Consider the following 25,000-nt stretch of genomic DNA (forward strand, 5'->3'; position numbering starts at 1 on the left):
TATCGTCCTTTGGGTGTAGTGCATTATGTATAGTCATGAGTTTCCTGGTTTTCTGGTCGAATTGTCTCAGTTCTTCTTTTGTTCACCCTATAAACGGTCCAGAGTATTTTACTAGTGATACTGCCCATGTATTTATACCTTTTGTTAGATTTCTGCTATATAATTTCGTTTCCAGGAGTTTTCTTGTTCTCCTGAGGTGTTCTTTTCAAACTTTCTCTTTCATTTCTGTTGCTCTGATGGTGTCCGCTTCCAGAATTCCCAAGTATTTATAGCCGTCTTGTTCCCCTAGTGCCCTCATTTTTGTTTGGTTGGGTAGTTCCATGCCTTCTGTCGTTTCCAGTTTTCCCTTTCTTATAACAAGTAGTGCACACTCTTCCATTCCAAATTTCATTTGGATATCTTGGCTGAAGATCCTGGTAGTGTTAATTAGTGTCTCTAGTTCATTTTCGGTCCTTGCAAAAAGTTTCAGATCGTCCATGTACATCAGGTGGTTCATTTTTTCCTCTGTATTGGAGAACTTTTATCCCGCTTGGCACTTTCTCAGAATACTGTTCAAGGGCATCATGGCTATGATGAACAGTAGTGATGATAGTGAGTCTCCTTGGAATATGCCTCTTTGGATGTCAATTTGTGTTATGTGTTGTCCATCAGCTGTCAATTCCAGTCTCCATGTTTTCATTGCATTTTCTATTACATTGGTGATCCCGCTTGGTATTTTATACATTTTTAGGCATTCTATTATCCATGCTTGGAGGATCTTGTCGTACGCTATTTTGTAGTCGGTTCATGCCATGGCTAAATTCTTTCTCCTCCTTTTTACCTCCTTTAGGATCTTTTGATCTATATATAGCAGGTCATGTGTTCCTCTTTTTGGCATCCTTTCTGCTCCTCTGAGATGAGTCCACGGTTATTCAGATAATGGTAGATTTGTTCCCTCAGTTGTGCTGTCAGTATCTTCCACATAGTTGGTAAGCACGTGATTGGCTTATAGTTGCGAGGAACGGTTCCTTTCTTCGTGTCCTTCTGTAGCAGTGTAGTTCTAATTGTTGTCATCCAGTCTGGTACGCTTGCTTCCTGTATACATCTTCTCGGGTTTTGGGCTAGTCTTTCGTGTAAGGTTGTGAATTTTTTGAACCAGTATGCATGTATCCCGTCGTGCCCTGGTGCTCTCCAGTTTGCAGTTTTTCCTATGGTTTTCTTTAGGGTTTCCTTGCTGATTTCATTCGCTGTTCCTTCTTATATTTGTTGTAACTCTTCTTTCATATCTTTCAGCCATTCGGCATTTCTATTGTGATCTCGACGCTCTTCCCATATATTACTCCAGTAGAGTTTTGTTTCTGTCGGATTTGATTCTCCTGTTTTGTTTTTTTCTCCGTTCACATTTTGGTAGGATTGGCGTTCATTAGTTTCAAATGTTCTGTTTTGTTTGCATTCTTCAGATTTATATCTATATCTTTTTCAATCTCGCTTCTTTTGCTTTTATTTTTTGGTCCAGTTCTTCATGTTTCTTGTTTAGCCTCTCCCTGCCAGTTACATTTCCAATATTCTGTTTTCTCCACATTGCTTTCTTCCTGTTGATTATTTTGATTTCTTTTTTATGTTTGTGTATTTGAGTTTCTAGTCTTATTTCCCATCCAGGTTTTGTCGGTCCGCTTGTCCCCGCTTGTTTTTCTGATTTGAGATTCATACTTACCATTTTGGCGCCTGCGTAAATGAGGTTGTTTAAGTCTGTGATTGTATTTGTTGGGAGGAGCTTGTTAACATTCTCTGTTTCCGCTTTTAATTTCTTCTGCTCTTGGTTCCTTAACGATGGGAGCTTTGTTTTTTCCTCATTCATCAGCTGTATTATTTTATTTATTTTCTTTGCTTCATTCTCTGTTAGTTATGTTTCATTGTTCTCGGTTACACGTTTGTAGACTTCGTTCTTTGTTGGTCCTCGGCCTTTGGTGTTTTTACTTGTGAGGCTTCAACTTGTGGGGGTTCTCTACGTGCGGTTTCGTTGAGGGATGCTTCTTATTCAGTTTCATCATTTATTTTTCGCTGAATTTCTGTTAGTTCTAGTTTCGAGAGCCGACCTTTCTTGAGTCTCAGTCTTGCTTGGTCCGCAATTCTTTGTTCTGTCATATGGTAGTAACTAGATAGGTCCCATAGTTCTTTCATTCGTATTATTATTATTATTATTATTATTATTATTATTATTATTATTATTATTATTATTGATATTATTATTATAGATATTATTATTATTGATATTATTTTTACTATTATTATTATTGTTGTTGTTGTTGTTGTTGTTGTTGTTGTTGTTGTTGTTGTGATGATGACCATGATGGTGATTATTTCATTATAACTTCCATTTTCTATATTTTTATTTGGATTATCAAGGATAAATGTATCCTTGCTTCGCCATCCAACACAGTGGGGAAGTTGTGCTTTGATTAAGTACTTTAGACTAATTATATTTTTATATACCGCCAGGTTACAGACATTTCTTTGAAGATAATTATAGTGCAGCGGTTTGCCAGGCATGTAGGGGTAGTGAGGGACTGGGGGCGTCGCGAGTTGTAGGGGTGAATCAGCTGAAGTAATGTGGAGGAGGGGGGGCTACAAAAAATAAAATGGCGGTCGTGCTGGCGGGGAGGTCAAATGGCGGCGGTGGCGATGATGTCGTTCTGATTATTACCGTTTGCCTTATAATCGTGGTGTTTTCATAGGTCGGTCTGGTGGCAAGCCAGGCTCGGGTATGTTGAGTAGAGTTGTCTCCGTCTGACCAGACTAACAGCAGGGCGTTTTCATAGCGTATCCTTCAAGGAAAGAACGAAAGAAAGAGAGAAGGAAAGAAAGGAAAACGATTCTGTGAAATAAATAGAAAAAGAAAGTACGAAAGAAAGAAATAAGAAGCAATAAATGAATACTCGGAATCAAACTAGATTAAAAAAATAACAAAAGGAAAGAAAAAAAGGGTAAAAGAAATACAAAGAACCAAATAAAACGAAGAACGCAAAAATACAAGAAGGACAAGTAAGTAATCATAAAAAATCTAATGAACTAAAAATCTGAAAAACTAATGAAGAAAAAAGGAAAAAATGAAGGAAAAACAAAAAGAAATATATGTTTCGTAACTAAAAGTATAAGAAAGAAAAATGTATTACTAAAATGGAAATAGAAAACTTCTCATAATATCCACTTGTTATAACTGATAAATAAATTTATATGCACCAGTATATATTTTGTATTATCAATAATCTTCTTTATATATATATATATATATATATATATATATATATATATATATATATATATATGTATGTATATATATATATATATATATATATAATTTCAGTTTTAGTTCAAAATAGACTTCGTATCTTAGTGAGGGGTGCCCTTTTCTCTTCCCCGCAACCTCTTTTCCGCAAATGAGATGCTGCGAGACTGTCTTTGCTTTATCCTTATTTTCATGGCAAGTGCTCGTCTGAGCTCCAATCTATGGTTTCCCTCGTTAAACTTTCACGAAAAACACCCGTCTAGCCAAAACCACTATCAATAATTTTCCACGCTCTTTATCTGTGCCTAAACCTAAACGTAGATTCCACGAACAAAGCTTCTTTCTTAGAACTGCACGCCTGTGACTCTCTCTTCAGTTTGCCCGCTTTCCAGCTGACTACAATTTGATTGCCTTCAAGTCCAACGTAAACAAGTTCTTGATGAACCGTCCCCCTAAGTAACCCAATTTACAAAATTTCCACTACTTATGTATACCCATTAACCCTTATCCTCGAGTGGCCTCTAGGCCTTGATAAGTGATGACTCCTTTGTAATATATATATATACACACATATACATATATATATACATATATATATGTATATATATATACAAATAGCAAAAGTCTATATTCTAAATTTCTAGATGTTGTCTATCTTACCGTTTATTTTTTAAGCATATTAAAATGTTCAATTCGTGACGTGATTCGTAACGCATAATCATTCATGTAATCATTCATGCCCATTTTTGAATTTATTACACCCTTAACTCATCAGAAGAAACGAAACTCATTTTCGGATTTTGTAATCATATTCCTTCATTTTCCTTTAAAGTTGATGACTCTTATTTTCTTACTCCAACTTTTGAGAAACTTCCCAGGTCAAAACGGGCCTTGTGTATAATTTCTCTTATTCAACTACCACCAAAATGTCCCATGCAAAGCTTTCTAAAATCGTCACCATTGTCGTCATGCTGGACAGATACCTTTTACTGTTATACTCACAGCTAAAAATATACCTTCTGCAAAAATGGTCTGTGTGACTATTATGACATACGTTTGACTGAAGAATTGTCAGTTTTTAGACCCAAATTAGTAGGGCCTTAATGAAAATTGACTGTGAATATTAAGTGGATAATTATGTAACCTACTAACTTTGACAAGTCAGTTATTCAAAAATAATTTTTTTTCTTGGAATCGCTTCTGACATTAATGTTTTTCCTACAAGAAGCGTTCAAGTCAAAGGTGTCTAATCACCTTCTCATTGCAGTAGAACAACGAAACTTGGTGCAGTTATTAGTCTTTCTCTACATCGAACGTCTCTGGTATTTATCATTTTATTGAGTATGCTGTTTTTTGCGAAATATTTATTGATTAATTTGAAAAATAATTTAGCTGTATGTATTGCAAAATGGGTTTAACCAAATGGTATTTCAGTTTATGTGTTTCTTTATATTTCCTTTTATACAAGCTGTTCTTGAATCAACTATTTTACGTCTGATAATTATTCTTATTGTGCCGATTAAATATGTTTATATCACTGGAGTTGCAGGATGTACTCTGTTCAACTCATTTGCGTTTACGTATAAATACTGTGGGTGTGAATGCATACAGTTGTGTCGTTGAGATATTGTATGGTTTATACAAAAACTATTAGACTCAACACGAAAGTTGATTCCGAAACCTAAGTGCACAGTTATGAATCCTAGTAAATTTGAAAATCGGTAACTTTTCCTTTCCCCATTAAACTCAATGCAAAACCCTTTCAACACCCTCTCCCTCTTCTGTCTCTTTCTCTTCTCTCTCTCTCTCTCTTCCCTTTTCTCTCTCTCTCTCTCTTCCCTTTTCTCTCTCTCTCTCTCTCTCTCTCTCTCTCTGATAGAATCTACACCATTTTACTACAAATAGTATTTCTATGAAAGACCGATAATTAATAAACGAGTGAAAATAAAAAAGAGGTCGAAAATAAACAAATAGTAACAAAAGTAAATGAATGATGAGAAAGAAAAGAAATAAAAATGTTTAAGATAAAAACAAAAATGGAAAGAGTGATAAAGAGGGGAGAAGGCGATAAAACAACAATTATCCATGTGTTAGTGTACGGCGGATCCCCATTACATGGATTACCTTGTCGAACGAAATTATTTCAAATGAGAGGTTTCAAATTAAAAAGATAAGAATTAAAAAATAACAAACGATGAATTCCAAGTCGGAATAAATTAATGGTAAAAATAGTGGATGTCCAAATGGAATTATATTTTTTGTAATATAATTGTAAGCAAATATTGTAGCGTAATATTTGACCCTGGAAAAATTATCGTTGTTCCCCAGGGGTCAGAAAGAGTTAAAATCGCCAAAAATAGTACTTTTCGGTACATAGAATATTTTCCGACCATTAGATTTTGCTGAAAATTGCCCAAAAGCAAGACCACATGGATATTCATCTCGAAATGTAATATTTTGCCCTGGAAAAATTCTGGTTTCGTCACCGGGGGTTAAAAAGAGGTAAAAAAAAATGTGGATTTTTAAATCAAAATGAAATATTTATTTGTTTCTCTGTCTCTGTTTTGAGGTTATTTCCCTTAAATTATTAAGTTTTTTGTTGTTGTTTGTTTTTAATGTTGTTCCTATTTACTTGCCTTCCCCCTGTAATGTTATGACTTTTTGGGCTGTGAGCATAGCATAGATTTGATTTAGGGGTATTATGCGGGGACAATAATCGGAGACGGATTGTTGCAGAAGCCCGGATGGCAACCATTCGTATAGACAGGTGGGGTGTAACCCATAGTGACTATATGAGGCTGGCTGCACAAATAAACGGTAACTCTAAATTTAGTGGAGTTGAGCAGCTACATGTCACACCCATAAATATGTCTGTTCCCAGAGTATGGTCCCCATTAATGACCAGATTCCCGAATTTTTCGACAGATACGATCTCAAGTGGGCTGGGAAGATGGAAGAGATCACTATTCACAAATTGTTGGAAGAACTAGAGGGAGTAGAAAGAGACAGAAAAAAATGGGAGAAGTTCCTGTGTGGGTAATAGTAGCCGGTAGTTTGGCTGATACTTATAGTCTTAGTACTTAGAAGAGTAATAGTTAGAGAAAGGAAACGGGAGGGTTCAAAGGAACCCCAAGGAACTATACCTTAGGTAAGGCAGGGGAATCTAGAACATGAAATTCCCCATGAAAAGGTAAACCCAAGGCAAATGACAGGTAGACGCTATGCATGGGGAGGAGAAGGAAATGCAAGTATTAGTAAGGAGTCACACGTCTCTGGCCGATAAAAATGATCAATTATGGAAACTGCGAACACCGTCCTATACAAAAAAGAAAAATAAAAGATCTCCATGGTTCAAGCAAACTGACGTCTTAGGAAAAGATAGAGCTGTTTTTCATTTCAAAAAAGTAATTGGAATGTAAAGTTAAAAATTAAGTAACTTGAGCAGAAGCATAGTCTATTGGACGTCGGCTGCCTCAATGTCAATTTTTAAAATTGGGATGAAAATGCCAGCGATGTTGTTTGAAGAAGAAACAAAAACATGCATTGAGAGAGACCCCAGAAAAAGAAATTTTAAAAACGCGCGATCGCGTGTGTGTGTGTGTGTGTGTGTGTGTGTGTGTGTGTGTGTGTGTGTGTGTGTGTCAATCCCAGTGTTACGAAGCTGTGTCCAGGCAAACAAAAATAACGCAATGGGGAATCCCGGGATTTAAAACGACCTATATCCATGACGTCAATCGGCTTGGAAAGCTAATTGATATTAAATAGGTTAGACTAAAACCAGAAGAAAAGGGCAATAAACAAATGCTAGGGGAAATAAGGTTAACTGGTCTATCAACAGGAACTATGACCCAGAGAGTTGCAAACAATAAACAAGCTGGCGAGAAAAAGGTCAACAGGTCAAAGTGATATAAATAAAAAGAGCAGAGAGAAAGCAAGCGGGACAGACAAAGCGAAAATACAGGTTGGCACAGAGTCCTGCGACCTCCACCGCGATTATCACTGCTACTTTTGAAGTGTAAATTGTAAATTAACCAACTCGTATTCATTTTAAAACAAAATAACTGTCCTTTATACACCCAAGACGATCATAAGCCATTCATAATACGTAACACCACGAGAGCAGAGTTAGACACAAGGTCAGTTATTAATGTGGGTGAAATCTAGTTCACCAAAAAGTGGCACTCTGGATAGGAGCAAAAACAAAAATTACCTCATTCTAAAAGGAATATTGGAGGAGATGATATATTAAACGTGTCATGTATGATCTAGTGGATGTAAGATATTGTTCTTTTAACAGACAGATAATAAACTAATAAATCATATGTATGTTGTTTAGCCAGGAGGACATGATATTGACGTGTAAACCGAGTGTTGTATCAGACTTATCACACGGGATATTTTTACAGTTCATAAGAAGAATAGTATATGCTTCATAACTTCATAACATGCATAACTGCTTCATAACTTTTTCTTGAAGAGTTCTTTTAACTTCCTGCTACTCCGTGACGAACCATGAAGCGATCAGCACCATCCAATTAAAACATCTGTTCTTATTTGTGAAACCATAAAGCAACTCTTTACATTTATTACAGTTGTCTCAAATGGTTTTCACGGGATCTGCAGTTCGTCTACATGTTTTATTCTTACAGCTCGTTTCCTAGCGGTCTGTCCACTCCTGTCTAGACGTCTGTCCGCTTTGGTGGTCAAGAATCAACTCTCTGAATCTCTCCAAAACTAACTACATCACGTGTTCTCTTACATCACCTAATTACGTGTCTCAGACCAACCTAATGTTCACAGCTAGTTATTTGTTTATTCAAAATCCCAAAATAATGTTTACATCTATTTTCTATTTTCACATTCCTTTTGCGATTCACACGTCAATCATTTCTTCCCCAATTTTATTGTTTATTCTTCTAATCATAATAACTGATCCAGCGACCATCCGTCGCTCAAATCAAGTAATAAGAATACAATACCAATAATAATAATAATGTTTGGACCATTGACCCCACTTGCCACAGTTAACAGATACTACACTATGATCACAGCCTAAAGGGTCATAACATTACACCTTGAATTTGAACGAAAATTGATTTGGGGAGGTCGTTTTTTTGTTGTTTTTTTTTGCACTTATGAATTATACGGATGGCTCCATTGTTAGGGGCGATAACTCCAATATCTTCTTGGAATAGTTACAAAACACCTCCTCAAATGTTAAATGATAGGTTTCTAAATAAAAAAAAGAACATCACGCTTAAACTTTACATTTACCAAAAAAAAAGTCATTGAAGTGTTTTCTCATCTAAATTTAATTAAACAATTTCTTTTTGGTCATATATCACAAAATAAATGAAATAAATAAATGTTACATGATAAGGGCTGTCCCCTTTTCATGTAAGTATAAAAATAGAGAGATTAGTTAAAATGAAAATAAAATGAAAATAAAATGAAAGAAAGCAGAAAGCGAACCTTGGATATAAGTTTTAAAGAACAATAGGTTTAAATGGAATGTCCAGTAAATTGTTAATTCTGATGAAATAAATAATAAATAAACTATTCAATTGTTAGAAAGAATGTGGATAATAAAATATGGGTTGAATAAATTAGATATGTAGGTTGAATTCCTTTATAAAAACATCAAAGAAAAAATAGGTTATTGAGAAATCATAATGTCGGAAAAACGTGCAAAGTCGCGCATGTTGAAACACGTGAATTTTGCTCACGTGGCCGAGATGCATGGATTTCTCAATATAGGAAGTGAGAGTTAGTTAGTTAGGGAGTTAGTCAGTGAGAAACTCAGAGAGAGTCTGGGAATTCGAACGTCTAGGAAGCGAGACGGTCACTTTGAAACTAAAATGTGAATCTTTGAATTCTTGATGAGAAAACCACGGCCGGTCGTGAAGAAATAAACCCATCATGTGTTTTGATAAAACGTCGTCTTGTCTTATGATTCTACAAAAAGGTAAATTGAATTGTATTATATGTCTGTGTTATAAAATGTCGTGACATACACATCTCATATCCACAATGTGAATCTACATCTCATGTCTACACAATGTCTGAACAGTGAACACTATCTCATCATTCTAAGAGCTTCACATAGCAACACATCTATTAATCTAAGTAATGAACGTTTAATATATAAGAATCGTAATAACATGAACAATCTCTCATAACACGAACACGGAACGAACAATCTCTTACAACTACATCACTCTCAACAGCATCACTTGTAATAAAACTCTCTCTAAGACTAATAAGATTCAAAGACTGTCTCTTCATCCCTCCTAAGACTCTTACACTTCTTAACATGTAAACAAAAGAATATTCATCATCATAAGGATAATTAGAGACTCGTCAAAATATAACATAAATAGCACCAAAATACTTGAAAATCAAAAGTTATTGGATAAAAATGTATCAAAATATAATTGTAAAAACATTTATTGAAAAATACATTTTTGTATTAAAGCAACATTACTTGACCTTTTTACTAAGAGATAAGTGTAGTATCTGTTCGAATACTACACATCCTCTTTTCTGTGACTGAGGCAATTTTAAACTTTTGCTCCTTTTCATTAAAAACCGACCTTGTGTCTAACTCTGCTATCGAGGAACATTGTATTTTTTTTTCAAACAATTTAACGGAAATTCATCGTAAGAAAATAGAATTTAATAAGAATTTAATAAACATTGGATTTTTTTTACAAACAATTTTAAAACATTTTTTGAATTGAAGTATTATTGGAATTTCTTTTTTAACGAATTAAAGGAAAAAAGTCGCCGTAAGAGAAAAAATAATTTTAATAAAACATTTTTTTAATTAAAGCAAAACTAAAACAAAATATAGTTTTAATTATTGTTGAATTTGGGTGTAAAAGTTTCGCTCCCTCTCGATCATTCAATGAAATCCAACAAAACCAAACGCCTCCCACCAATGCAATGTATAAGTACCTCACTGTTGAATTAGGTTGAAAAGTTGCGTCCCCTATCGGTCGTTCAATGAAACCCAACAAAACAAAATGGCCCCGCTCGCTTTTACAATTTTATTTTGATAAAATAAATGTTAGTTGATGGTTTTGCATTTAACGATCGACGCTATTTGTTAAATAGTATTTACGAGTGAAATTCAAATTTTACGATATCATTTTTCATAAAGTGTTTTTTTTTTAACATTTAGCCTTGAAAAATAATCATAGTCTGGCAATTGTGTATCTCAGCCCGCTATAACTCTTTTTAAGTTATCATTTTAATTATTATTATTATTATTATTATTATTATTATTATTATTATTATTACTACTACTACTACTACTACTACTACTACTACTCACGTGGTTTAAGTAAAGATAATTTGTTTGGAAGAAATGCCAAAATCATTTCACTCTAAAGAATTTATGTGACTGAAATAAGAAGTAACGCGACAATCCGGCAAATTATTCTTTTTTTTTTTTCATTTAATAACAAAAATTATCAGCATTACTCGGTTTTCTAAAGTTCAAACTTATTTCTTTTTCATTTGAATAAAATTTCTATAAGTTTTATGCATCTCCACACATTAGTTAAATTGTTTTAACTTTTTTGGAGATGAGGATTGGTATGAATCTTAATTGTTTCGACTATTGTTCTCATCTTAGTAGTTGTTCTCAAAATAGAATCTTTTTCGACCTTTAGATTTGGCTGAAAATCACCCAAAAGCAAGACCATATAAATATACATCTGGAAACGTAATATTTTACTCTAGGAAAATTTTGGGGCTGGAGTCCCGGGGTGTTTTAGGGGTTAAAAAAAGCATCATTTTTATTTTTCTCCAAAAATTCATACTTGTGTCTAAATAGGGGTTTCGAATGGTACCGAATTCAATTTAATTCATTGTTTGTCATGAAACGGTGTCATTTGGCTGTTTTACACTCATGTTTTATATCAAGTCATGGGTTTAAATGGGGAAAATAAGCAAAATCAGTCGGGGGGGGGGCAATATAGTTTTTGGCTTGTTGTAAATGTTTTTCAAGTGTGTGTGTGTATATATATATATATATATATATATATATATATATATATATATATACACACTTGAAAAACATATATATACACTTGAAAAGCACACACACACACACACACATATATATATATATATATATATATATATATATATATATATATATATATATATATCACTAAATCACGTTATATCATGTTATATGATTCCAAACCAGCAAAAAAATTTTTTACTCTTTTTCACCCCCGAATATTTCCGGAATATTGCCACTGAAACGTAATAGTTTGGAATTGACTGCTAAGCATCGAAATTTCTGTTCATATGACATTTACACTTCTGCAGCTGAGTACAATCAGTAAAGCAGCAAACAGGAAGGGTTTTCTAAAGTCTATAAATCTGAAGGAAGAAAGTATTAGAGTAAAAAGATTTCCGGCAATTAAAGAAATGAAGGAGTGAAATTTTTCTACTTGTCGGATAAGTCGAAAATATGCACGTCGAGGGGACACAGACTAAATGAGTTCATCAGAGCACATTCCATTAAATACAAAAAGGCACAGGGATGCAACATTGCAGCAACGGGCCAGAGATTGCAGCTTGATTGATAGTGCGGTACCTATTGGGTTCGACACTCATTTTTGGATGCTGTCTAAGAGTTGGAGACGAGTGGCAGATAGACCAACCCAGACGCGGTACCAATACTCCATACATGGGCGAATTGTGGACTTGTAAATATATCGGGTACTCTCTGGTGTGTATTTTCTAGGTTCTATCTTCTTTGCAGCAACCTAGGAAATATCCTCAATATATTTGTTCCAATTCATGTTGCCTGTGAATCATTTAAAAGTGAAATCGACGAACCCATCAAAAGGCACGATATTCAGAACATTTATTCATTTTGTCTTTCAATAAAAATTGTTGACCAAACTAAAAATTCATTGTTTATCAATTGATTTCTGTTTTCAAATAGATATAATCAATAAAATCAAATCCCCAATTCTCGGATTAGATTTTTTTTTTGTATTTTTTTTTAACTGACAATTCGATGAGGAAAGAAATTTAAAGGTGGACCATAATTTGTGCACACATTGAAATCGATATTTTCAACGGTGTTTATTGATTTTACATTGAATCATTTCCGATTCGAAAACAGTTATATCGATCCTACACTTTGTTATTTTACCGATACCATTGTGATCGATCCAGCGTTGATTGGACAATTTTCCTTAGGAACTCAAACCTTTAATCGAAGTGAATCGCAAGTACCCGTTTGTAAACAAGTGTTTTGATTTTTAATCGATAATCGATATCATTATGATATGTCTATTGTTGACTATTTGCATCTACACGGCGTTGCCCGGCAGTTATTATTTTTTAATTTTGTATGAAAATAGCTCCAGATTAAATATAAAACCAATTGATATAAGAAGCAAAAAAATACTACTTCAAAGTCAAGAACCTATTAAGGATAAGTTTGACATGCAAGGATTCCAACTGAGAAAACAGCAATTTCCCCCCTTTGTTATTGATTACATCATGTGAAAAATATGAGACAAAATATGGGGTAGTTACGAGGCTGCCGAAAGTAAACCCATTTCTATTCTTCTTAATTTCATTTTCCCGCTATTTTAACTTTTAAAACGCCATGTTGATCCTACAGAATGTCTTTCTGTTTCTATATAAAATGTTATCAATTTCTGTTTCTATATAAAATGTTATCAATTTTACTCATACGTTAATGGCTAAAAGCAGAATGAATAATTTCGTGACACCTCGAAATTTAAAAAAATTTTAAGTTAGATAATAAGAATTAAATGTCGCTTTCAAAGTCCTAAAAATAACAATTATAATTTAAACGAAATATACAAAAATATAGAGATCCATACTATACCATATCGTATTTAGGTGCAATGTTAGATTATGCCAGGGCAACACCGAGGTTACCTTGCTAATATTCGATTCAGGAAAAATCGACTAGTATTATTATTATTAAGAGTGCAAATGTTTTAGAATTTCGAATGAGGAGTAGAATAATAGAAAAAAAGAACCAGGAATGCGACCTTGACAAATGGAATGTTAAAATACTCAAAAAATAAGATTAAAAAATAAGATTAAAAAACGAGATTCAAAGTCACATGTTAAAAGATGTGAGTTGTATTACGTAATAGCAAACGAATAGTTACTTATCAAGATGAATTAAGGTATTTTTATTTGGCATGATGTAAAACTTCAAATAAGATGTTCCGCCTTTGATGTTTGAAACTGTTTGTTTATAAAATGTTATATGTCTTGTTGAAATTGTATCTATATGTGTAATGGATATATGTAAGCAGTTATACACACATCTACAAGGAACATTATGAAACACTCGACGACACGAAGAAACTATATTATATAACCACGTACATTATAAACAAATTCTGGTGACTATGTAATACCGTGAACCTGATCCTACTAAACAGTACGAGAGGAGATTATTTATCAATGTATATCAAAGTTATATCGGGACAAAATCATAATTATATAATGTCACAGAAACAAACAAAAATAAATAGGAAAGCAATAAAAATCCGACTCGCCATTTTTTAAAGTGCGAATGTATTTGTTATCTTGCAAAAGTACTTTCGATACACATGTGCTTTTTAAAAGTCTTTCTCTCCGCCACCTCACGCCGGTCGTCAACCATAGCTTTCTCTGCTCATCCTACACATCAAATTAAAGGTTTTACTTATCTTACCCCCCCCTAATTGATAGAATATCTATGTTGAATAAACGAATAAATCTATATGCATTAATATATATTTTTATATTGTTGTTTTTTATTTTCTTCTTAAACTCTCTCTTTATATATATATATATATATATATATATATATATATATATATATAACATTTTAAATAACACCGAACGTAGTACCATAATTAATTGCTGAGGGTTTAGTTGTTGTTTTTTCTTGTTTGTTTGTTTTTTTTTTTGTTTTTTTTTTCTATAGTTTAAACATAAACCATTAAAAAGAAACTTTCAAAAAGAAGAGCAAAATACTTCTAAAGTATATTTCTCCTAAGCATAAATTAGATAAAAGGGATAAATAAAGGGGTGGGTCAGAAAGAAACCCTATCGAGACGTCTTTCAGCCAAGCCTTTTCAAAACTAATGTTGGTAATAGGTAAGAAAACATCGTTTAAAAACGTGGTCAAAAGACCATAAATTAATAGCGAGGGTAAAAAAATGGTATAGGGAATAGGAGGAAAAACAAAAAGAAAAACTCAGCGAATACCCATAAGTTCTAAATTATTGGTATACTCTCTTTGCTTACACGGAAATGGTTGGCGAAAATTAATGAATACTGCCTGGAGAATTTTTAAGTGAATTCTCGAGCGTGCTCTGTGTAAAACCGAGAAAGTTTCATCAGTGTATCCGTCAGTGCAAATTTACACTGCAATAAATGTTCCCTAATGGCCGACTTATGAACTGGTAAACACCCGGATGTTGGCCTTTTTGTGCCTACGTATCGAAGGGGGGGGGCATATTGGGAAATTCTAACCTTCAAACGTTGAATGGTGTGGCCCACGTAGTCAGCTTCACACTGACCGTTAAACCGATAAACAACCATATTATATTCAGTGGTAAGGATACCATTGTTTCGAAAGGAGATGAAAGCATTTCTCGTCTCAAACACCGTTTGAACCTTCGTTGCAAAATAGCAAGGTGAAACGGCTGTAGCAATTTTATGCGAAAACACCAATCAACGGGAGTTTCACGTATATGGGACATTTTTGAGAGCCCACAAACGAAACCCAGCTAATGTATTGCGCGGTAAATGTGGGTTTTCTATATATGCTAGTATAAAACTCATACCGGATTTGTTGTATTGTTGGTATCATAAAAGTCCTGTTGTCTATTTGTGATATATTCATATCTAATTGTTCATATGCAGTTGTGTGTGTATGTGTGTGTGTGTGTGTGTGTGTGTGTGTGTGTGTGTGTGTGTGTGTGTGTGTGTGTGTGGTACATGTATTTTGGACATACCTTAACTTCATGCGTCGTTGATTTTGTCCACCTGGAATTCATCTTGTTCTTGGAGGGGAGACTGGAAACCTGTTTTGGGCGAATATTCATTCACTCCAAGACGATGATTGGTTTTATATAGTTTTTTATTAACATTCCAGGTGTCGATAGCAGAAGAATGGAAAGTAAATGTCTTTGCTTGCGTGGTTACTTCAAGGTCTTATTTTCACACGTGAGCTCCCCCCCCCCTCCAATGAAGGGGGGACGACCTGTTAAGTCGTCCGCTCTTCTTTACGTCCAAACACAAACTCACTGACTCCAGCTAACCTGATCACGTGACTCATACGCAGATCCGATCAGCTGACCCTCACTTCCGGTAAAACGTGTCTACAATATGATTTACCATATTACTTTCTCATGTTCGACCTATTTCCTAACATAAGAATGATAATGAGTCATTAACTTTACCCTCCATACTAAACGTCAATGCAGGGTGAAGTAAGTTTAATTGTCCAACAACAACAATATATATATATATATATATATATATATATATATATATATATATAACGATGAAACCGTCCATCCGCTTTCGCTTTATAAGTTCCAGTCTACGATTTCCGTTTTCAAAAATTCTACGCAAGCTTAAGTAAATAAAAACGAAGCTATGAAAGCCTTTTCTAATTGACAATTTTCGGAATCGTCTTATTTCTTATTTAAAATTTTTTTAAAATAAATTTATATATTTTATATTTCTATACTCTTATCAATATAAATAAATAAATTTATATATTTTATATTTCTATACTCTTATCAATATAAATAAATAAATTCATACATTTTATATTTCTATACTCTTATCAATATAAATAAATAAATTTATATATTTTATATTTCTATTCTCTTATCAATATAAATAAATAAATTTATATATTTTATATTTCTATACTCTTATCAATATAAATAAATAAATTTATACATTTTATATTTCTATACTCTTATCAATATAAATAAATTTATATATTTTGTATTTCTATACTCTTATCAATATAAATAAATAAATTTATACATTTTATATTTCTATACTCTTATCAATATAAATAAATTTATATATTTTATATTTCTATACTCTTATCAATATAAATAAATAAATTTATATATTTTATATTTCTATACTCTTATCAATATAAATAAATAAATTTATACATTTTATATTTCTATACTCTTATCAATATAAATAAATAAATTTATACATTTTATATTTCTATACTCTTATCAATATAAATAAATAAATTTATACATTTTATATTTCTATACTCTTATCAATATAAATAAATAAATTTATACATTTTATATTTCTATACTCTTATCAATATAAATAAATAAATTTATACATTTTATATTTCTATACTCTTATCAATATAAATAAATTTATACATTTTATATTTCTATACTCTTATCAATATGAATAAATAAATTTATATATTTTATATTTCTATACTCTTATCAATATAAATAAATAAATTTATACATTTTATATTTCTATACTCTTATCAATATAAATAAATAAATTTATACATTTTATATTTCTATACTCTTATCAATATAAATAAATAAATTTATATATTTTATATTTCTATACTCTTATCAATATAAATAAATAAATTTATATATTTTATATTTCTATACTCTTATCAATATAAATAAATAAATTTATACATTTTATATTTCTATACTCTTATCAATATAAATAAATTTATACATTTTATATTTCTATACTCTTATAATATAAATAAATAAATTTATACATTTTATATTTCTATACTCTTATCAATATAAATAAATAAATGTATACATTTTATATTTCTATACTCTTATCAATATAAATAAATTTATATATTTTATATTTCTATACTCTTATCAATATAAATAAATACATTTATATATTTTATATTTCTATACTCTTATCAATATAAATAAATAAATTTATATATTTTATATTTCTATACTCTTATCAATATAAATAAATTTATACATTTTATATTTCTATACTCTTATCAATATAAATAAATTTATATATTTTATATTTCTATACTCTTATCAATATAAATAAATTTATACATTTTATATTTCTATACTCTTATCAATATAAATAAATTTATATATTTTATATTTCTATACTCTTATCAATATAAATAAATTTATACATTTTATATTTCTATACTCTTATCAATATAAATAAATTTATATATTTTATATTTCTATACTCTTATCAATATAAATAAATTTATACATTTTATATTTCTATACTCTTATCAATATAAATAAATTTATATATTTTATATTTCTATACTCTTATCAATATAAATAAATAAATTTATACATTTTATATTTCTATACTCTTATCAATATAAATAAATAAATTTATACATTTTATATTTCTATACTCTTATCAATATAAATAAATAAATTCATATATTTTATATTTCTATACTCTTATCAATATAAATAAATAAATGTATACATTTTATATTTCTATACTCCTAACAATATAAATAAATTTATACATTTTATATTTCTATACTCCTAACAATATAAATAAATTTATACATTTTATATTTCTATACTCCTAACAATATAAATAAATTTATACATTTTATATTTCTATACTCCTAACAATATAAATAAATTTATACATTTTATATTTCTATACTCCTAACAATATAAATAAATTTATACATTTTATATTTCTATACTCTTATCAATATAAATAAATAAATTTATACATTTTATATTTCTATACTCTTATCAATATAAATAAATAAATTCATATATTTTATATTTCTATACTCTTATCAATATAAATAAATAAATGTATACATTTTATATTTCTATACTCCTAACAATATAAATAAATTTATACATTTTATATTTCTATACTCCTAACAATATAAATAAATTTATACATTTTATATTTCTATACTCCTAACAATATAAATAAATTTATACATTTTATATTTCTATACTCCTAACAATATAAATAAATAAATTTATACATCTTATATTTCTATACTCCTAACAATCTAAATAAATAAATTTATACATCTATATTTCTATACTCCTAACAATATAAATAAATAAATTTATACATCTATATTTCTATACTCCTAACAACATAAATAAATAAATTTATACATCTATATTTCTATACTCCTAACAATATAAATAAATAAGTGAAACCGAAAATATTTTTTTTGGAAAAATTGGTTTGCGTTACAAATAACATTATCGGAAAAGATTGGACATTGAGTGGCAAAGCACATAAAAGAAACTAAATTCACCTAATCACCGTTGTGTTACTATGCAAACAATAATATCGGCATTTCAGAAGTTAACTGTTTTAAATAAGCGATACTTTTTTTTCAAAAATAAGGAACTTTTTTTTTAAGTGATAAACACTTTTTACAGAACTTTTTTTAAGCTTAAACAATATAGATAGAACTTTTTTTTTAAGTTTAAACAATATGGATAGAACTTTTTTTTATAATTTTAAACAATCAATCTTTCTATTTTTAATTTTAACAATATAAATAGAATTTTTTTAAAATATTGTTTATGAATGTTTTTGTTTATACGGGGAAGGACTTCCCTTATTTCTCTTCTTCGCCACATGAATTCCATCATATGCTTTCCATAATTCCTCTGATTCCAAGTTTTCTCATTTTTAATTTATTTTATTTACAATAGGACCATAAACATTCTTTAGTTTACATGTGTAAATCGGGTCAATGAGTTTTCTTCATGAATAATTTCGTTATGATACTTTCCATGATCGAATTGGTCCAGACCTTTATAGGGCGCTCATCCAAATAAAATTTATATCTCTTGTAGGATTTATGAATTAATTATCAGGAATAAAGTGTCCATAACGTGTCCCCATCCCTGCTGTCAGCTCTTGTAATATTATACAGATTCAAGCCACGTTCGACGGTCCCGACAATTAATTCATGGATTCTGCTAAGGACACGAATTTTATCGGATGCATGGACGGCCTATATAAAGGTCTTGGCCACTTCGACTAAGGAAAGTATCAACATATCGCATATTTTTGTCACGCACGCTTTCACGTACAACAATGACCACTAGCTTTAACATAAAGAAATCTGATTGCTTGATACCCGGAAAACTACTTTTTTGCAGTAAATTTAAATGCGATATTTGTTTTCAGAATACCCAAAAACTATAAAGGTCATCATTTTAAAGGAAAATATTAAGGTGGAAACCAAGTAAAAAGAATTATCGGTATGTGTGTGTTGAACTAACGACTTTCCAGATAAATAAAATAGCAAACATGAATAAATCAATAATTAATTAAAAATCCCTTATAAAACAATTCCGCAGAATATAAGAATCGATATTATAACTGTAAATTATAATTGCAAATTATAAGTTTAAGGTTTAAGGAATAAAAACAGTTTAGTTAGTAGTCCGAATAATAGAAATAAAGTTAATTGCGTCCTTCTATGTTTGGCTATTATGTTTGTATTTTGAAGAGTTCGATCATGGTAAGACAACAGTAAATTTCTTTAAGATTATAAGTCGTTGATAGTAATTTTAGAATTATTAGCATTTTTTTTATTACATTTTCACCCCAAACAAGGCACATTGCCACTTTGATGGAGGGGGCTACTATCAGGGGCATAAGCTACAGGGTTTGTTTTTTTTTACACAGTGATCACCACTTATCAAGGCCCGGAAGCCACTCAGGGATAAGGGTTATTGCAAGTACATTACGTTAGTGTGGAGATTTGATGGAGTGTTTACTTAAGGGGGGCGGTTCATTAGGAATTTGTTAACATTAGACTTGAAGACATCCAAGTTGTAGTCCAGAGGGAAGCAGGCAGACGGAACAGAGTTCCACAGGCGTGCAGTTCTAAGAAAGAAGCTTTGCTCATAGAATCCGCGTTTTGATTTAGGCACAGATATAGAGTGGGGGAAATTTTTCACAGTGGATTCAGCTAGACGGGTGTTTTTCGTGAAGGATTGGCGAGGGGGGACCTGGGATTGGAGTTCAGACGAGCACCTGCCATGAAAATAACGATAAAACAAGGATAGGCTCGCAACGTCTCTTCTGTGGGAGAGGGGTTGCAGGGTAGAGAAAAGGGCATCCCCCACTAAGCCACGAAGTCTATTTTGTACTCTGTCAAGGCATGATAGGCTGTTTTTGGCAGCTCCTGCCCAGATATGGCAACAGTATTCCATCCTTGGACGTACTTGGCTTTTATATAGATAGAGAATTGCATCAGTAGTGAGATATCTTCTGGAGCGGTAGAAGGATCCCACCATCTTTCCAGCGACCTTGGCAACAGACTTGATGTACGTGTTCCATTTCAGATCAGGAGTAAAGGTCAAACCCAGAAGCTTGTCAAAACACGGGGTCTCACCCAGACGAGAGCCATCCATCACAATTGATGCCAGCTGGGGATCAGAGCGTTGATGATGTAAGGATAGGAGTTTGGTTTTGGATGCATTAAAGGTAACTAGCCACATCTTCCCCCACTGAACCACGCGCTCGAGATCAGAGGAGAGAGAATCAGAGAGAACTTTGTCATTTACAGCCTTTGATGTGTTGCCGTAGATGGTCGTGTCATCAGCATAGATGTCAACGAATGATTTAAGTATGTGTTTAGGGAGGTCATTGATGTAGATCAGGAAGAGAGTTGGGCCCAGGATTGACCCCTGAGGGACCCCAGCATTTATATTGCAGGCCTCCGATTTTTGTCCATCTACCACTACTCTTATGAGCCTATCGGAGAGAAATGATTTAATGATTGAGAAAACATTTCCAGTTATACCGTAGCTGGAAATCTTGTGAAGTAGACCCTTATGCCATACCTTTTCGAAGGCCTTTGATATGATAAGAGCAATTGCCCTAGAAAGGAAGCCTTTGTCAAGAGATTCACTAATCCTGTGGGATATAACCGTCAGCACATCTGCGGTAGATCTTGCAGAGCGGAAACCATATTGTGTGTCACTAAGAAGGTTATTCCTGCTGATGTGGTTGACTATTTCTCTATTTAATATTGATTCCAGCAACATACTCATAACACAGAGGAGACTTATTGGTCTGTACTGAGAGGGAGATGACTTATCACCTGAATTCTTAAATACAGGGCAAACTGATGAGGTCTTCCAGGGAGTCGGAAAGCACTTCTCCTTAAGGCAGCGCTTAAATAGTTTCGTAAGTATGGGAGCAAGTTCTGGTTGAAGCTTTTTTAGCACTATAATTGGGATGCCAGCAGGGCCAGTTGCTTTACTGGAATCTAGGTTTTTTATTAGCTTGGCGACCTCATGCACGGACATTTGTATGTTACCTAGCTTGTTCTGTGTTATAGGAGGAAATATGGGGAGTTGATGGCCTTCATTGCATAAGATAGAATTAGCTGCAAAGTTCTTTGCAAATAGTTTGGCCTTGTCTGACGCTGACGAGATGACCTCTGGTCCATTGATAATGGTTGGGATAGAACGCACACTTCTGTTCAGGATCCTATTTGTTATTTGCCAAAACTGGTGGGAACCAAGCCGCTGATCAGCTACCTTGGATTTAACAGACTGGGCATATAGCTCTCTTGCATTATTTATTACTCTTTTACAGTGGTTGCTGGCAGTCCTGAAAGCAGCTTTAGTCTCAGTGCATCTATTACGTTGGTAGCTATGGAAAAAGTTATTTCTGTGCGCGATAGCAGCAGCACATTCTGGGGAGAACCATGGCTGGCTGTTAGGTTTTTGTTGGAATTTTTTAGATGGTATGAATTGGTCTATACCTACAATTAACCATTCTACTATGTATGGGTACTATGTAAGGAGTTGGGCAGCAAGATGTCGGTTCACGTTACACTTGAACTTCTGCATGTCAGATCAGTTGGGGAAGTAGGGACCCGGAAAGGAATTCTAAAGTCTAGTGGTTCTGGGGAAGAAACTACTGGAGTAGAAGGCTCTCTTACATCTAGGGATCTCAACTGTGAAGGTGTGGGATTTAGCTGCTTGTCAGGTTTGTCAAGGGTATTTACGTCGAGGGGGTACAAGTGCTTGCAGTTCGTCAGAGCAAGCACCGTTAAAGGTAGAGAGATGCAACATTTCGTCGATGGGACAGAGGCTGAAGTTTAGATGACAGTTCAGGACCTATCAGATTGGCGACTCCCTTTTGTACCTTGTCTAGGAGCGAGAGACCAGTAGCAGATACACCAGCCCAAATATGACAATATTTTATTTTTAATTTGATGGAACATTAGAGAATGTACTTTTTCTATATCTAAAATATTAACAATTTGAGTCTATAAATTCAAATAAACAAACGCATATTTGTTTTATTAATTATTGATTGTTCATTTCATTATCGTTTATTATTTGATAAGAATTGTACATAATTTCTCATATCAAAATAATGTTTAATCCTTGCTATTTATATTAAATGAATTGCCTAAAATAAATTTAAATGGTAATATGTCTATATCAATAATGGTATTAACATTTTTCATCTTATTCATAGGAAAATTCTTCATGTTCGAGAATCCCACATCGAACATTTAACTTCCAAGCTTTACAAAATTCAAAAAACGATCTTCACAACAAAATAATTATGCACATTGCTTTACTTTTGTGTTATTATTTTAACCATCCAAAGATTTGATCAGATTTGAATATTTTCACACCAAGTCTGCCGATATTTTCATGTTCGCATTACTAATTTTACGAACTTTACCGATGTTCAACCAATTTTATTGAATTTTATTATTATGCGATTCATACATCTTGATTCATTCACTTTTACACTTCTTCGAGTATAACTCTCTTTCGAACATTACAGTTTTCACATTTTTGTGCTAACCGGCCATGTTATAGCAAGTCTATGAATATTTTTGCTGGTTATTTTTCTTCGAAGCAAAAAGCTTAATTTCTGGAGCTTCATGGAATCAAGAAATAATCTGTTGTATCTTGCATTCCTTGTTTTGAATAGTAAATTTTGTAAATGTTAATTTGCAAAATTTATTCCCGCCACTCACACTCATACACATACACATATATTCATTATTATATATATATATATATATATATATATATATATAAATATATATATTTATATATATATATATTTATATATATATATATGTATATATATAGTCCTGGTCAATACAGTCCTGTCATGTTACGCATATTATCGAATTTTTAATCAAACAAACCATTGAAACCATTGAAAAATTGAAACCATTGCCAAAAGGGAAAATATGATGGAAAAAAAAATGAAATCTGCTTCATTCGAAACCTTAACCCTGATCTAATAATTATTTTTTAAAAAACAAACATTTTCACCTGGTCAAAATGATAAGACCACTGATAATTTATCTAACAAAAGGCAATTATAAATTACTAAAAAGGGTATCAGTATTTATTATAGCCTCCATTATTACGAATTACTTCAAAAATTCTCTTCGGCATGCTTGCGACTAAGTTTTTTATCAGTTGCGAAGGAATTTTGTCCCATGTACTGAAAAATGAATCAGAAGGTTCCTTTATCGAATCATACTGGGTTCCATCCTTGAACACTTCTTTTGCCATCCATCCCCAAAGATTTTCAATGAGATTGAGGTCCGGAGAACATGCTGGATGATCTAACAATTCTATATTATTTGAAGAAAAGTATTCTCGTGCTTGTCGTGTATCGCAGCGTTGTCTTGGTGGAAAATATAATTTCTTCCACACAGACGTCGACCTTCAGTCCTGATAGAAGCATTTTCAAGCATTGAAATGTACTTCAATGATGTTTGCCGGCCTTTCACTACTTGCAACTTTAGGGTCCCAGCTGACGAGAAGATCATTAAAGACCCTCCTCCACCACTATGCCGAGTTGAAAAAGTCTCTTTGGGCAAATTTATATCATGCCAATATTGTTGAAATCTATCTGGACCATCTAGATTAAACTTTTTCTCATCGGAGAAAATTACATTTTCCCACTTCTCTTCATCCCAAGTCTGGTATTTGGCGGTTTATTTTGTGCTTTTCAAGAAGACGTGGTTTCTGCAGTAGCTTTAAGTGATTGAAACCCTTCACTTTCAGATGCCTTCTGATGGTTTTAGGACTACATTCTGCTGCTGTTTGGCTTTTAAATCGACTTGAGCTCATACTGTTTTTTTTTTAAACTTCTTCTGATACGGCGATCCAGTTATGGGGTTAATTTTTTTCGTCGACCTGGACTCTTTTTGTGATCTGGATTTCTTTAAAAATTTGTGATGACCGTTTTTCTACGATTCACGTCGTTTGCAATGGATCTTTGGGGAGAGTTCACTCTGATAATGGTTTCCCTTGTGCCATTTATAATTTAGTAAGATGTTTTTATCCAGTAACAAGTTGGTTTTAGTAACATAGAAAGCTTTTCGTATTCATTTTTTTCAAAACTAGCCGATTTTATTAAAGTGGTCTTATCATTTTGATCAGGTGAAAATGTTTGTTTTTTAAACAATAATTATTAGATCAGAGTAAAGGTTTCAAATGAAGCAGATTTCATTTTTCCCATCATATTTTCCCTTTTGGCAATGGTTTCAACCATTTGTTTGATTAAAAATTCGGTAATATGCGTAAACGCTTACTTTCTTAAGTGGCCTTATGATTTTGACCAGGACTGTATATATATATATATATATATATATATATATATATATATATATATATATAT

Source organism: Euprymna scolopes, chromosome 10 (genome assembly GCF_053919585.1).
Source record: "Euprymna scolopes isolate OS-2025 chromosome 10, ASM5391958v1, whole genome shotgun sequence".
Taxonomy (NCBI): domain Eukaryota; kingdom Metazoa; phylum Mollusca; class Cephalopoda; order Sepiida; family Sepiolidae; genus Euprymna; species Euprymna scolopes.